This window comes from Hemiscyllium ocellatum, chromosome 15 (genome assembly GCF_020745735.1).
Source record: "Hemiscyllium ocellatum isolate sHemOce1 chromosome 15, sHemOce1.pat.X.cur, whole genome shotgun sequence".
NCBI classification, from domain to species: Eukaryota; Metazoa; Chordata; class Chondrichthyes; order Orectolobiformes; family Hemiscylliidae; genus Hemiscyllium; species Hemiscyllium ocellatum.
In genome coordinates, this window is record NC_083415.1 from 56,465,966 (window position 1) to 56,481,499 (window position 15,534).

At 57.1% G+C, this 15,534-nt stretch overlaps 1 protein-coding gene across 3 annotated transcripts in view; it reads right to left on the reverse strand.

The window, feature by feature from the left end:
• The window catches only part of phf20b (PHD finger protein 20, b), a 97,430-nt gene extending 85,800 nt beyond the window's left edge, over positions 1-11,630 (reverse strand). For 2 of the 3 annotated variants that reach the window (XM_060836502.1, XM_060836503.1), the window contains exon 1: positions 10,964-11,261. The gene's annotated coding sequence lies outside the window, so the exon portion shown is untranslated. Of the gene's footprint in view, positions 1-10,963; positions 11,262-11,547 lie in introns of those variants that run through there. The other variant, XM_060836501.1, reaches the window with a different exon arrangement.
• Positions 11,631-15,534: the final 3,904 nt, after the last annotated feature.

Here is a 15,534-nt window from a genome sequence, read left to right on the forward strand (position 1 = left end):
GGGTTGTTTACTGGGGAACATGGGGGGGTGAGGTGGGGTTGTTTACTGGGGGACGTGGGGGGGAGATGGTGGCGTTGCTTACTGGGGGACGTGGGGGGGGAGATGGTGGCGTTGCTTACTGGGGGACGTGGGGGGGGAGAGAGAAGGTGGGGTTGTTTACTGGGTGATGTGGGGGGGGGTGGTGGGGTTGTTTACTGGGTGATGTGGGGGTGAGATGGGGTTGTTTACTGGGGGACGTGGGGGGGGTGGGGTTGTTTACTGGGTGATGTGGGGGTGAGATGGGGTTGTTTACTGGGGGACGTGGGGGGTGAGGTGGGGTTGTTTACTGGGGGAGGTGGTGGGTGAGGTGGGGTTGTTTACTGGGGTATGTGGGGGGGTGAGGTGGGGTTTTTTACTGGGGGACATGGGGGGGGTGAGGTGGGGTTGTTTACTGGGGGACATGGGGGGGTGAGGTGGGGTTGTTTACTGGGGGACGTGGGGGGGAGATGGTGGGGTTGTTTTCTGGGTGACGTGGGGGGGTGAGGTGGGGTTGTTTATTGGGGGACATGGGGGGGGTGAAGTGGGGTTGTGTACTGACGGACGTGGGAGGGGGTGAGGTGGGGTTGTTTACTGTGGGACGTTGGGGGGGGGAGAGAAGGTGGGGCTGTTTACTGGATGATGTGGGGGTGTGAGGTGGGGTTGTTTACTGGGGGATGTAGGGGGGTGAGGTGAAGTTGTTTACTGGGGGATGTGGGGGGGGGAGAGAAGGTGGGGTTATTTACTGAGGGACGTGGGGTGGTGAGGTGGGGTTGTTTACTGGGGGAGGTGGTGGGTGAGGTGGGGTTGTTTACTGGGGGGCGTGGGGTGGTGAGGTGGGGTTGTTTACTGGGGGAGGTGGTGGGTGAGGTGGGGTTGTTTACTGGGGGGCGTGGGGGGTGAGGTGGGGTTGTTTACTGGGGGACGTGGTGGGTGAGGTGGGGTTGTTTACTGGGGGACATGGGGGGGTGAGGTGGGGTTGTTTACTGGGGGACGTGGGGGGGTGAGGTGGGGTTGTTTACTGGGGACATGGGGGGGTGAGGTGGGGTTGTTTACTGGGGGACGTGGGGGGGAGATGGTGGCGTTGCTTACTGGGGGACGTGGGGGGGGAGAGAAGGTGGGGTTGTTTACTGGGTGATGTGGGGGTGAGATGGGGTTGTTTACTGGGGGACGTGGGGGGGTGAGGTGGAGTTGTTACTGGGGGACATGGGGGTGAGGTGGGGTTGTTTACTGGGGTACGTGGGGGGGTGAGGTGGGGTTGTTTACTGGGGGACACGGGGGGGTGAGGTGGTGTTGTTTACTGGGGGACGTGGGGGGGTGAGGTGGGGATGAGGTGGGTTTGTTTACTGGGGGACATGGGGGGGGTGAGGTGGGGTTTTTTACTGGGGGACATGGGGGGGGTGAGGTGGGGTTGTTTACTGGGGGACGTGGGGGGGTGAGGTGGGGTTGTTTACTGGGGGACGTGGGGGGGTGAGGTGGGGTTGTTTACTGGGGACATGGGGGGGTGAGGTGGGGTTGTTTACTGGGGGACGTGGGGGGGGAGATGGTGGCGTTGCTTACTGGGGGACGTGGGGGGGGAGAGAAGGTGGGGTTGTTTACTGGGTGATGTGGGGGTGAGATGGGGTTGTTTACTGGGGGACGTGGGGGGGGTGAGGTGGAGTTGTTACTGGGGGACATGGGGGTGAGGTGGGGTTGTTTACTGAGGTACGTGGGGGGGTGAGGTGGGGTTGTTTACTGGGGGACACGGGGGGGTGAGGTGGTGTTGTTTACTGGGGGACGTGGGGGGGTGAGGTGGGGATGAGGTGGGGTTGTTTACTGGGGGAAATAGGGGGTTGACGTGGGTTTATTTACTGGGGGACGTGGGGGATGAGGTGGGCTTGTTTACTGGGGGACGAGGGGGGGTGAGGTGGGGTTTTTACTGGGGGACGTGGGGGGGGAGAGAAGATGGGGTTGTTTACTGAGGGACATGGGGGGGGTGAGGTGGGGTTGTTTACTAGGGACATGGGGGGGTGAGGTGGGGTTGTTTACTGGGGGACATGGGGGGTGAGGTGAGGTTGTTTACTGGGGGATGTGGGGGGGGAGAAGGTGGGGTTGTTTACTGTGTGATGTGGGGGGGGGAGGTGGGATTGTTTACTGGGACATGGGGGGGTGAGGTGGAGTTGTTTACTGGGGACACAGGGGTGAGGTGGGATTGTTTACTGGGACATGGGGGGGGTGAGGTGGGGTTGTTTACTGGGGGATGTGGTGGGTGAGGTGAGGTGGGGTTGTTTACTGGGGGACGTGGGGGGTGAGGTGGGGTTGTTTACTGGGGGACGTGGGGGGTGAGGTGGGGTTGTTTACTGGGGGACGTGGGGGGGTGAGGTGGGGTTGTTTACTGGGGGACGTGGGGGGGTGAGGTGGGGTTGTTTACTGGGGGACGTGGGGGGGGTGAGGTGGGGTTGTTTACTGGGGGACGTGGGCGGTGAGGTGAGGTTGTTTACTGGAGGATGTGGGGGGGGGAGAAGGTGGGGTTGTTTACTGAGGGACGTGGGGTGTGAGGTGAGGTTGTTTACTGGAGGATGTGGGGGGGGGAGAAGGTGGGGTTGTTTACTGAGGGACGTGGGGGGGAGAGAAGGTGGGGTTGTTTACTGGGGACATGGGGGGGGTGAGGTGGGGTTGTTTACTGGGGACATGGGGGGGGTGAGGTGGGGTTGTTTACTGGGGGACACAGGGGTGAGGTGGGGTTGTTTACTGGGGGACACGGGTGAGGTGGGGTTGTTTACTGGGGACATGGGCGGGTGAGGTGGGGTTGTTTACTGGGGACATGGGGGGGTGAGGTGGGGTTGTTTACTGGGGACACGGGGGTGAGGTGGGTTTGTTTACTGGGGACATGGGGGAGTGAGGTGGGGTTGTTTACTGGGGACATGGGGGTAAGGTGGCGTTGTTTACTGGGGACATGGGGGTGAGTTGGCGTTGTTTACTGGGGGACACGCGGGGGGGTGAGGTGGCGTTGTTTACTGGGGGACACGCGGGGGGGTGAGGTGGTGTTGTTTACTGGGGGACATGGGGGTGAAGTGGCGTTGTTTACTGGGGACATGGGGGTGAGGTGGCGTTGTTTACTGGGGGACACGCTGGGGGGTGAGGTGGTGTTGTTTACTGGGGGACACGGGGGGGTGACGTGGGTTTATTTACTGGCGGATGTGGGGGGGTGAGGTGGGTTTGTTTACTGGGGACATGGGGCGGTGAGGTGGGGTTGTTTACTGCGGGACGTGGGGGGGGGAGGTGGAGTTGTTTACTGGGGGACGTGGGGGGTGAGGTGAGGTTGTTTACTGGGGGACGTGGGGGGGTGAGGTGAGGTTGTTTACTGGGGGATGTAGAGGGGTGAGGTGAGGTTGTTTACTGGGGGATGTGGGGGGGAGATAAGGTGGGGTTGTTTACTCGGTGATGTGGGGGGGGAAGGTGGGGTTGTTTACTGGGTGATGTGGGGGGGGAGGTGGGGTTATTTACTGGGACATGGGGGGTGAGATGGGGTTGTTTACTGGGGGACATGGGGGGTGAGGTGGCGTTGTTTACTGGGGGACGTGGGGGGGTGTGAGGTGGGGTTGTTTACTGGGGACATGGGGGGGGAGAGAAGGTGGGGTTGTTTACTGGGGGACGTGGTGGGTGAGATGGGGTTGTTTACTGGGGGACGTGGTGGGTGAGGTGGGGTTGTTTACTGGGGGACGGGGGGGTGAGGTGGGGTTGTTTACTGGGGACATAAGGGGTTGACGTGGGTTTATTTACTGGGGGATGTGGGGGTGTGAGGTGGGTTTGTTTACTGGGGGACGTGGGGGGTGAGGTGAGGTTGTTTACTGGAGGATGTGGGGGGGAGAAGGTGGGGTTGTTTACTTAGGGACGTGGGGGGAGAGAAGGTGGGGTTGTTTACTGGGTGATGTGGGGGGTGAGGTGGGGTTGTTTACTGGGGACATGGGAGGGTGAGGTGGGGTTGTTTACTGGGGACATGGGGGGGTGAGGTGGGGTTGTTTACTGGGGGACACAGGGGTGAGGTGGGGTTGTTTACTGGGGACATGGGAGGGTGAGGTGGGGTTGTTTACTGGGGGACGTGGGGGGTGAGGTGGGGTTGTTTACTGGGGACGTGGGGGGGTGAGGTGGGGTTGTTTACTGGGGACATGGGGGTGAGGTGGGTTTGTTTACTGGGGGGCACAGGGGTGAGGTGGGGTTGTTTACTGGGGACATGGGGGAGTGAGGTGGGGTTGTTTACTGGGGACATGGGGGTGAGGTGGCGTTGTTTACTGGGGGACATGGTGGGTGAGGTGGGGTTGTTTACTGGGGGACATGGGGCGGTGAGGTGGGTTTGTTTACTGGGGGACGGGGGGGTGAGGTGGGTTTGTTTACTGGGGGACGGGGGGGTGAGGTGGGTTTGTTTACTGGGGGACGGGGGGTGAGGTGGGGTTGTTTACTGGGGGACGGGGGGTGAGGTGGGGTTGTTTACTGGGGGACGTGGGGGGTGAGGTGGGGTTGTTTACTGGAGGATGTGGGGGGGGAGAAGGTGGGGTTGTTTACTGAGGGACGTGGGGGGGGAGAGAAGGTGGGGTTGTTTACTGGGTGATGCGGGGGGGGGAGGTGGGGTTGTTTACTGGGGACATGGGGGGGTGAGTTGGGGTTGTTTACTGGGGGACACGGGTGAGGTGGGGTTGTTTACTGGGGACGTGGGGGGGTGAGGTGGGGTTGTTTACTGGGGACATGGGGGGGTGAGGTGGAGTTGTTTACTGGGGGACATGGGGGGGGTGAAGTGGGGTTGTGTACTGACGGACGTGGGAGGGGGTGAGGTGGAGTTGTTTACTGGGGGACGCGGCGGGGGGGAGAGAGAAGGTGGGGTTGTTTACTGGGGACATGGGGCGGTGAGGTGGGTTTGTTTACTGGGGGACGTGGGGGGGTGAGGTGGGGTTGTGTACCAGGGAACGTGCGGGGGTGAGGTGGGGTTGTTTACTGGGGACATAAGGGGTTGACGTGGGTTTATTTACTGGGGGATGTGGGGGTGTGAGGTGGGTTTGTTTCCTGGGGGACGTGGGGGTTGAGGTGGGGTTGTTTACTGGAGGATGTGGGGGGGAGAAGGTGGGGTTGTTTACTTAGGGACGTGGGGGGAGAGAAGGTGGGGTTGTTTACTGGGTGATGTGGGGGGGGGAGGTGGGGTTGTTTACTGGGGACATGGGAGGGTGAGGTGGGGTTGTTTACTGGGGACATGGGAGGGTGAGGTGGGGTTGTTTACTGGGGACATGGGGGGGGTGAGGTGGGGTTGTTTACTGGGGGACGTGGGGGGTGAGGTGGGGTTGTTTACTGGGGACATGGGGGGGTGAGGTGGGGTTGTTTACTGGGGGACATGGGGGGGTGAAGTGGGGTTGTGTACTGACGGACGTGGGAGGGGGTGAGGTGGAGTTGTTTACTGGGGGACGCGGCGGGGGGGAGAGAGAAGGTGGGGTTGTTTACTGGGGACATGGGGCGGTGAGGTGGGTTTGTTTACTGGGGGACGTGGGGGGGTGAGGTGGGGTTGTTTACTGGGGACATAAGGGGTTGACGTGGGTTTATTTACTGGGGGATGTGGGGGTGTGAGGTGGGTTTGTTTCCTGGGGGACGTGGGGGTTGAGGTGGGGTTGTTTACTGGGGGACATGGGGGGGTGAAGTGGGGTTGTGTACTGACGGACGTGGGAGGGGGTGAGGTGGAGTTGTTTACTGGGGGACGCGGGGGGGGGAGAGAGAAGGTGGGGTTGTTTACTGGGGACATGGGGCGGTGAGGTGGGTTTGTTTACTGGGGGACGTGGGGGGGGTGAGGTGGGGTTGTTTACTGGGGGACGTGGGGGGGTGAGGTGAGGTTGTTTACTGGGGGACGTGGGGGGGGAGAAGGTGGGGTTGTTTACTGAGGGACGTGGGGGGGAGAGAAGGTGGGGTTGTTTACTGGGTGATGCGGGGTGGGGGGACTTGGGGTTGTTTACTGGGGACATGGGAGGGTGAGGTGGCGTTGTTTACTGGGGACATGGGGGGGTGAGGTGGGGTTGTTTACTGGTGGACACAGTGGTGAGGTGGGGTTGTTTACTGGGGGACACAGGGGTGAGGTGGGGTTGTTTACTGGGGACATGGGGGTGAAGTGGCGTTGTTTACTGGGGGACATGGGGGGGTGAGGTGGGGTTGTTTACTGGGGGACATGGGGGGGTGATGTGGGGTTGTGTACTGGGGGACACGGGGGGGGTGAGGTGGGTTTGTTTACTGGGGGACGTGGGGGTTGAGGTGGGTTTGTTTACTGGGGGACATGGTGGGTGAGGTGGGGTTGTTTACTGGGGGACATGGGGGTGTGAGGTGGGGTTGTTTACTGGGGAACGTGGGGGGTGAGGTGAGGTTGTTTACTGGAGGATGTGGGGGGGAGAAGGTGGGGTTGTTTACTGAGGGACGTGGGGGGGGAGAGAAGGTGGGGTTGTTTACTGGGTGATGCGGGGGGGGAGGTGGGGTTGTTTACTGGGGACATGGGAGGGTGAGGTGGGGTTGTTTACTGGGGACATGTGAGGGTGAGGTGGGGTTGTTTACTGGGGACATGGGGGAGTGAGGTGGGGTTGTTTACTGGGGACATGGGAGGGTGAGGTGGGGTTGTTTACTGGGGACATGGGGGGGTGAGGTGGGGTTGTTTACTGAGGGACACAGGGGTGAGGTGGGGTTGTTTACTGGGGACATGGGGGAGTGAGGTGGGGTTGTTTACTGGGGGACACAGGGGTGAGGTGGGGTTGTTTACTGGGGACATGGGGGAGTGAGGTGGGGTTGTTTACTGGGTGATGCGGGGTGGGGGGAGGTGGGTTTGTTTACTGGGGGACGTGGGAGGGGTGAGGTGGGGTTGTTTACTGGGTGATGTGGGGGTGAGATGGGGTTGTTTACTGGGACATGGGGGGGTGAGGTGGGGTTGTTTACTGGGGTACGTGGGGGGGTGAGGTGGGGTTGTTTTCTGGGGGACATGGGGGGGTGAGGTGGGGTTGTTTACTGGGGGACGTGGGGGGGTGAGGTGGGGTTGTTTACTGGGGTTCGTGGGGGGGTGAGGTGGGGTTGTTTACTGTGGGACACAGGGGTGAGGTGGGGTTGTTTACTGGGGACATGGGGGTGAGGTGGGGTTGTTTACTGGGGACATGGGGGAGTGAGGTGGGGTTGTTTACTGGGGACATGGGGGAGTGAGGTGGGGTTGTTTACTGGGGACATGGGGGTGAGGTGGCGTTGTTTACTGGGGACATGGGGGGGTGAGGTGGGGTTGTTTACTGGGGGACACGCGGGGGGGTGAGGTGGTGTTGTTTACTGGGGGACACGGGGGGGTGACGTGGGTTTATTTACTGGGGGATGTGGGGGGGGTGAGGTGGGTTTGTTTACTGGGGACATGGGGCGGTGAGCTGGGTTTGTTTACTGGGGACGTGGGGGTTGAGGTGAGGTTGTTTAATGGAGGATGTGGGGGGGGAGAAGGTGGGGTTGTTTACTGAGGGACATGGGGGGGAGAGAAGGTGGGGTTGTTTACTGGGTGATGCGGGGTGGGGGAGGTGGGGTTGTTTACTGGGGACATGGGAGGGTGAGGTGGGGTTGTTTACTGGGGACATGGGGGGGTGAGGTGGGGTTGTTTACTGGGGGACACAGGGGTGAGGTGGGGTTGTTTACTGGGGGACACAGGGGTGAGGTGGGGTTGTTTACTGGGGACATAGGGGGGTGAGGTGGGGTTGTTTACTGGGGACATGGGGGTGAGGTGGGTTTGTTTACTGGGGGGCACAGGGGTGAGGTGGGGTTGTTTACTGGGGACATGGGGGGGTGAGGTGGGGTTGTTTACTGGGGGACGTGGGGGGTGAGGTGGTGTTGTTTACTGGGGGACATGGGGGTGAAGTGGCGTTGTTTACTGGGGGACACGGGGGGGTGACGTGGGTTTATTTACTGGGGGATGTGGGGGGGTGAGGTGGGGTTGTTTACTGGGGGACGTGGGGGGGAGAGAAGGTGGGGTTGTTTACTGGGTGATGTGGGGGTGAGATGGGGTTGTTTACTGGGACATGGGGGGGTGAGGTGGGGTTGTTTACTGGGGTACGTGGGGGGGTGAGGTGGGGTTGTTTTCTGGGGGACATGGGGGGGTGAGGTGGGGTTGTTTTCTGGGGGACATGGGGGTGGTGAGGTGGGGTTGTTTACTGGGGTTCGTGGGGGGGTGAGGTGGGGTTGTTTACTGGGGGACATAGGGGGTTGACGTGGGTTTATTTACTGGGGGATGTGGGGGGGGTGAGGTGGGGTTGTTTACTGGGGGACATAGGGGGTTGACGTGGGTTTATTTACTGGAGGATGTGGGGGGTGAGGTGAGGTTGTTTACTGGAGGATGTGGGGGGGAGAAGGTGGGGTTGTTTACTTAGGGACGTGGGGGGAGAGAAGGTGGGGTTGTTTACTGGGTGATGTGGGGGGGGAGGTGGGGTTGTTTACTGGGGACATGGGAGGGTGAGGTGGGGTTGTTTACTGGGGACATGGGAGGGTGAGGTGGGGTTGTTTACTGGGGGACATAGGGGGTTGACGTGGGTTTATTTACTGGAGGATGTGGGGGGTGAGGTGAGGTTGTTTACTGGAGGATGTGGGGGGAGAAGGTGGGGTTGTTTCCTGGGTGATGTGGGGGACACAGGGATGAGGTGGGGTTGTTTACTGGGACATGGGGGGCTGAGGTGGGGTTGTTTACTGGGGACATGGGGGGGTGAGGTGGCGTTGTTTACTGGGGACATGAGGGGGTGAGGTGGGGTTGTTTACTATGGGACACAGGGGTGAGGTGGGGTTGTTTACTGGGGACACGGGGGTGAGGTGGGTTTGTTTACTGGGGGGCACGGGGGTGAGGTGGGTTTGTTTACTGGGGGGCACGGGGGTGAGGTGGGTTTGTTTACTGGGGGGCACGGGGGTGAGGTGGGTTTGTTTACTGGGGGACTCAGGGGTGAGGTGGGGTTGTTTACTGGGGGACTCAGGGGTGAGGTGGGGTTGTTTACTGGGGGACACGGGGGGTGAGGTGGGGTTGTTTACTGGGGGACGTTGGGGGGGTGAAGTGGGGTTGTTTACTCGGAGCGTGGGGGGGGTGAGGTGGGGTTGTTTACTGGGGGACACTGGGGGGTGACGTGGGGTTGTTTACTGGGGGACGTGGGGGGGTGAGGTGTGGTCATTTATTGGAAGGTATTTCTGTGGGGGGTTTACTGAGAGGTATTTATTAGTGGGTGTGTTTGCAGGGGGAGGGGAGTTGCTTACGTGGTGGGGTATTTAGCAAGGGAGCCGAGTTTGTACTGAGAGAGACTGTTTGTACGGTGGGGAGGGGTAATTACCAGGATGGGGTTATTTATCCAAGGGGTGGGGGTATTTACCAGGAAGCTGTGTACCCGGGAGATGGGGTGTGTACCAGGAAGGTGTGTACCCGGGGGGTAGAGTATTCTCCAGGAAGGTGTGTACCTGGGTTCGGGTAGGGAGTGTGTACCCGGGGGGGTAGGGTATTTGCCAGGAAGGTGTGTACCTGGGGGGGGGGGTAAGGTATTTGCCAGGAAGATGTGTACCCAGGGGGTGGGGGTGGGTGGGTAGTGTGTACCCGGGGGGTAGGGTATTTGCCAGGAAGGTGTGTACCCCGGGGGGGTAGGGTATTTGCCAGCCAGGTGTTTACCTGGGGGTGGGGTATTTGCCAGGAAGGTATGTACCCAGGGGTGGGGTATTTGCCAGGAAGGTCCGTACCCAGGGGGGTTGTGGGGGTGGGGAGTGTGTACCCAGGGGGTAGAGTATTTGCCAGGAAGGTGTGTACCCAGGGGGTGGGGTATTTGCCAGGAAGGTCTGTACCCAGGGGGGTTGTGGGGGTGGGGAGTGTATACCCAGGGGGTAGAGTATTTGCCAGGAAGGTGTGTACCCAGGGGGTGGGGGTGGGTGGGTAGTGTGTACCCGGGGGGTAGGGTATTTGCCAGGAAGGTGTGTACCCCGGGGGGGTAGGGTATTTGCCAGCCAGGTGTTTACCTGGGGGTGGGGTATTTGCCAGGAAGGTCTGTACCCAGGGGTGGGGTATTTGCCAGGAAGGTCCGTACCCAGGGGGGTTGTGGGGGTGGGGAGTGTGTACCCAGGGGGTAGAGTATTTGCCAGGAAGGTGTGTACCCAGGGGGTGGGGTATTTGCCAGGAAGGTCTGTACCCAGGGGGGTTGTGGGGGTGGGGAGTGTATACCCAGGGGGTAGAGTATTTGCCAGGAAGGTGTGTACCCAGGGGGTGGGGTATTTGCCAGGAAGGTCTGTACCCAGGGGGGTTGTGGGGAGTGTGTACCCAGGGGGTAGAGTATTTGCCAGGAAGGTGTGTACCCAGGGGGTGGGGTATTTGCCAGGAAGGTCTGTACCCAGGGGGGTTGTGGGGATGGGGAGTGTGTACCCAGGGGGTAGAGTATTTGCCAGGAAGGTGTGTACCCAGGGGGTGGGGTATTTGCCAGGAAGGTCTGTACCCAGGGGGGTTGTGGGGGTGGGGAGTGTGTACCCAGGGGGTAAAGTATTTGCCAGGAAGGTGTGTACCGGGGGGGGGGGGGGGGGGAGAGGATGGAGGGGAGGGTGCGGCCTCAGTTCCCGCGCTGGGGCGCCAGTGTATCACTCTCTCTGTGACGTTGCCGATGACACTCGGTGTATCATTGAGAATGTAACAAACCCGGGGCCAATCAACCAATCACCGCTCGATCAATCAATCCGTCCACCTTCGATCAGCCGGGGCCAGCACCCTCCCCTCCCCCTCCCCATGCCCGAAAAAGGGGCTCCCTCCAAATGCAGCGGCAATTTGCCGGCGGCTTCGGTCCTTTGGGGGGGGGGGTGGCTTCACTGTCCCGCCGCCCCCCGGGGAGAGGGCTCCTTCTTGCCCCCCACCCCCCGGGGGCAGGACCTTCTCCCCCCTCGGGATGCCCTGGGTGGGGGTAATATTGCCCCCGTTAGTCACTCTCACCTCGCCGTGTCCATGTTGCTCGAAGCTGTGACGACTCCTCTTTTTATTTCACCTCCTGCTGCCTCCAAACTCCCGAGAAGATTAAAACCCTGATTATCTCTCTCTCCCGGCTGCTCCGAGATCGCATCCAAAGGCAGAGCCCGGGCTCCGGCTGCATTCGCGGCGATGCAAAGGGAGGCGGTTTGCAAAGTGCCCGCGGTTGGGGGCTGCGGGCTCGGGGAGGGGTGTTTTTTTCTCCCCCTTGTTATTTTTCGGATTTGAAAACAACAACAACCCGGCCACGGACCCCGCGCCTCAACCGAACACCCACCCCCTGAGCAGGCCACGCCCATCGACTCTCATTGGCCGGCGACGCCAATCCCGCGCTGCCCATTGGCCAGGGCGCGCCGCCGGTCAGGGGGAAGCAGGTTTGGGTGCAGCCGCCTCGCGGACACCGCGCCGAGACTCCCCCCAGCGCGCGTGCGCGGCCGCGGCACCCTGCTCCTCGTCCCCGAACCCCGGCCAGGCCCTTCAGCCCGTCCTCCCGGCTGCTAGCCCACCCTCGTCACCGGAACCGGCCGCTGCCTTCACGCACGCGCACGTACCAGAAGGTCGATACAAGGAAATGGAGAGGGTACCATGTGCCAGAGAGAGACACGTGTGTTCATGTCCACACATGTCAATGACGTGTATACACATGACTGCCTGTATATACACGTCAGTGTCCGTGTATACACATGACCGGATGTATATACACGTCAGTGTCCGTGTATACACATGACCGGATGTATATACACGTCAGTGTCCGTGTATACACATGACCGGATGTATATACACGTCAGTGTCCGTGTATACACATGACCGGATGTATGTACACGTCAGTGTCCGTGTATACACATGACCGGATGTATGTACACGTCAGTGTCCGTGTATACACATGACCGGATGTATGTACACGTCAGTGTCCATGTAGACACATGACCGGATGTATATACACGTCAGTGTCCGTGTATACACATGACAGCCTGTATATACACATGTCAGTGTCCATGTATACACATGACTGGATGTATGTACACGTCAGTGTTCATGTATACACATGACTGCCTGCATATACACATCAGTGTCCGTGTATACACATGACGGCCTGTATATACACGTCAGTGTCCGTGTATACACATGACTGGATGTATGTACACGTCAGTGTCCGTGTATACACATGACTGGATGTATGTACACGTCAGTGTCCGTGTATACACATGACAGCCTGTATATACACACGTCAGTGTCCATGTATACACATGACTGGATGTATGTGCACGTCAGTGACCGTGTATACACATGACTGGATGTATATACACGTCAGTGTCCGTGTATACACATGACCGGATGTATATACACGTCAGTGTCCGTGTATACACATGACCGGATGTATGTACACGTCAGTGACCGTGTATACACATGACTGGATGTATATACACGTCAGTGTCCATGTATACACATGACTGCCTGCATATACACATCGGTGTCCGTGTATACACATGACGGCCTGTATATACACATGTCAGTGTCCGTGTATACACATGACTGGATGTATGTACACGTCAGTGTCCGTGTATACACATGACTGGATGTATGTACACGTCAGTGTCCGTGTATACACATGACAGCCTGTATATACACACGTCAGTGTCCATGTATACACATGACTGGATGTATGTACACGTCAGTGACCGTGTATACACATGACTGGATGTATATACATGTCGGTGTCCGTGTATACACATGACCGGATGTATATACACGTCAGAGTCCGTGTATACACATGACTGAATGTATATACACGTCAGTGTCCGTGTATACACATGACTGGATGTATATACACACGTCAGTGTCCGTGTATACACATGACTGGATGTATGTACACGTCAGTGACCGTGTATACACATGACTGGATGTATGTACACGTCAGTGACCGTGTATACACATGATTGGGTGTATATACACGTCGGTGACCGTGTATACACATGACCGGATGTATATACACGTCGGTGTGCGTGTATACACATGACTGCCTGTATATACACGTCAGTGTCCGTGTATACACATGACTGCCTGTATATACACGTCAGTGTCCGTGTATACACATGATTGCCTGTATATACACGTCAGTGTCCGTGTATACACATGACTGCCTGTATATACACGTCAGTGTTCGTGTATACACATCACTGCATGTAAATACACATCAGTGTCCGTGTATACACATGACTGGATGTAAATACATGTCAGTGTCCGTGTATACACATGACTGCCTGTTTATACACGCATCAGTGTTCATGTATACGCTTGACTGCCCGTATATACACAAGTCAGTGTCCGTGTATACTCTTGACTGCCTGTGCATACACACCTCAGTGTCTGTATATACGCTTGACTGTATATACACATGCCACTGTCCATGTCTAGGCATGACTGTATATACATGTCATTGTCCGTGTATATGCATGACTGTATATACACACGTCAGTGTCTGTACATATGCATGACTGTCTGTGTATACACATGAATGTCTGTGTATACGCATGTCTGTGTGAGTATAGACATGGCTGTGTCCATGTATACACATGAATGTCTGTGTATATGCATGTCAGTGCCCGTGTATACACATGACTGCCTCTGTATAGGTGTGTTAGTGTCCATGTATACGCATGTCTGTGTCCATGTACACACATGACTGTCAGTGTATAGGAATGTCTATGTCGGTGTATATGCATGTCCGTGCATACACATCTGTATCCATGTATACACGTGACTGTTCATGTGCACACATGCGTATAATCCATGTATACACATGACTGTTTGTGTATGTACATGACATCTCTATGTCTGTGTATACATATAGGTGGACAAGCAGGAGACATTTCGTAGTGTCCAGGGATGTGTAGGTTAGGTAGATTAGCCATGGGGAATACAGGGTTGCGTAGATAGGTTGGGATGGAGAGGGGTGTGATGGGGAGGTGAGTCTGAGTGGGTTGCTAGTTGGAGGCTTGGTGTGGATTTGATGGGCTGAATGGCCTGTTTCCGCACTGTAGGAATTCTATGATTTCTATAAACAACTCAGCAGCTCTAGCAGCATCTGTGACGGGAAAACAGAGTGAGCATTTCTTCTTCGGAACTAAGAGCAGATTTGAAAAGGTGGTAAATATGCTGAAGTCAGGGGATGAGGTGATGGGGAAGGAGTGACAGGATAAGTGAAAACTGAGCCCAGAGAGAGAGAGAGAAAAAGACATGCAGACTAAAGATGGATGATCATATGTCAAGGAAGGAGAAAATCTGATAACGGGGACAGTGAGTAGATAAGGCAGCCCATATCATGACAGGGCCTAGGTTCAGGGATGGGTAAAGGCTTTAGGAGACACAAAAATTATTGAATTTGATATTAAGTCCTGAAGGCTGCAGGTCCCCAGGTGGAAAATGAGGTGTTGTTCTTCCAGTTTGTGCTGAATTTCACTGGAGCAAGCCTGAGAGAGTGATACCAGCCACGGGACAGAGTGGTGCGTTGAAGTGGCAGGCAACAGGAAACTCAGAGAGAACATGGGTGTTTCCCCAAAATGGTCACTCATCCTGCGTTTCCTCTCCCCACTGTGGAGGAGACCACATTGTGAACCCCAAATGGAGGAGGTTAGGTGGAGTGAAGTGCAGGGAAATCGCTGCTGCACCTGGAAGGGGTATGTGGGGCCTGGATAGTGAGGAGGGGTGGAGTAACTGGGCAGGAGTTACACCTTCTGCAATGGCATGGGAGTGTGCCATGGGGAGGTGTTGGATGTGGAGGTGGAGTGCACTAGCGTGTCCTGAAGGGAATCATCCCTGAGGAAAGCTGGCAAGGGAGGGGAAGGGGCCATATGTTAATATACCTTTTAATTTATTTATTCTTTCTGCACTGGTAGAATTCTGTGAAATACTGGCCTAGCCAGCAACACCTACATCCCATGAACAAATAAAATAATTCACTTCAGCAGAATAGTCAAAGCAATTCAAAATCCACTTTTAAGGTGCAGTCGGATAAATTCTGCTTAAATTCAACTCAGTTCTTGTTTAACTTATTCAATATTTCAAATTTCTCAGCAATAGATAATCCATTTGCTTTAGCATGGTGAGTTGAGATCCCAAGAAAACAATGAAGAACAATTCATTCACACAATCACCTGATGAAGGAGCAGCGCTCTGAAAGCTAGTGTGCTTCCAATTAAACCTGTTGGACTGTAACCTGGTGTTGTGTGATTTTTTTTTAGGAAATCCTTCCATATCCGCCACAAATTCACCTGCACCTCCACACACATCATTTACTGCATCCGCTGCACCCGATGTGGCCCCCTCTATATTGGGGAGACAGGCCGCCTACTTGTAGAACGTTTCAGAGAACACCTCTGGGACACCCAGACCAACCAACCCAACCACCCCGTGGCTCAACACTTCAACTCCCCCTCCCACTCCACCAAGGACATGCAGGTCCTTGGACTCCTCCATCGCCAGACCATAGCAACACGATGGCTGGTGGAAGAGCGCCTCATCTTTCGCCTGGGAACCAT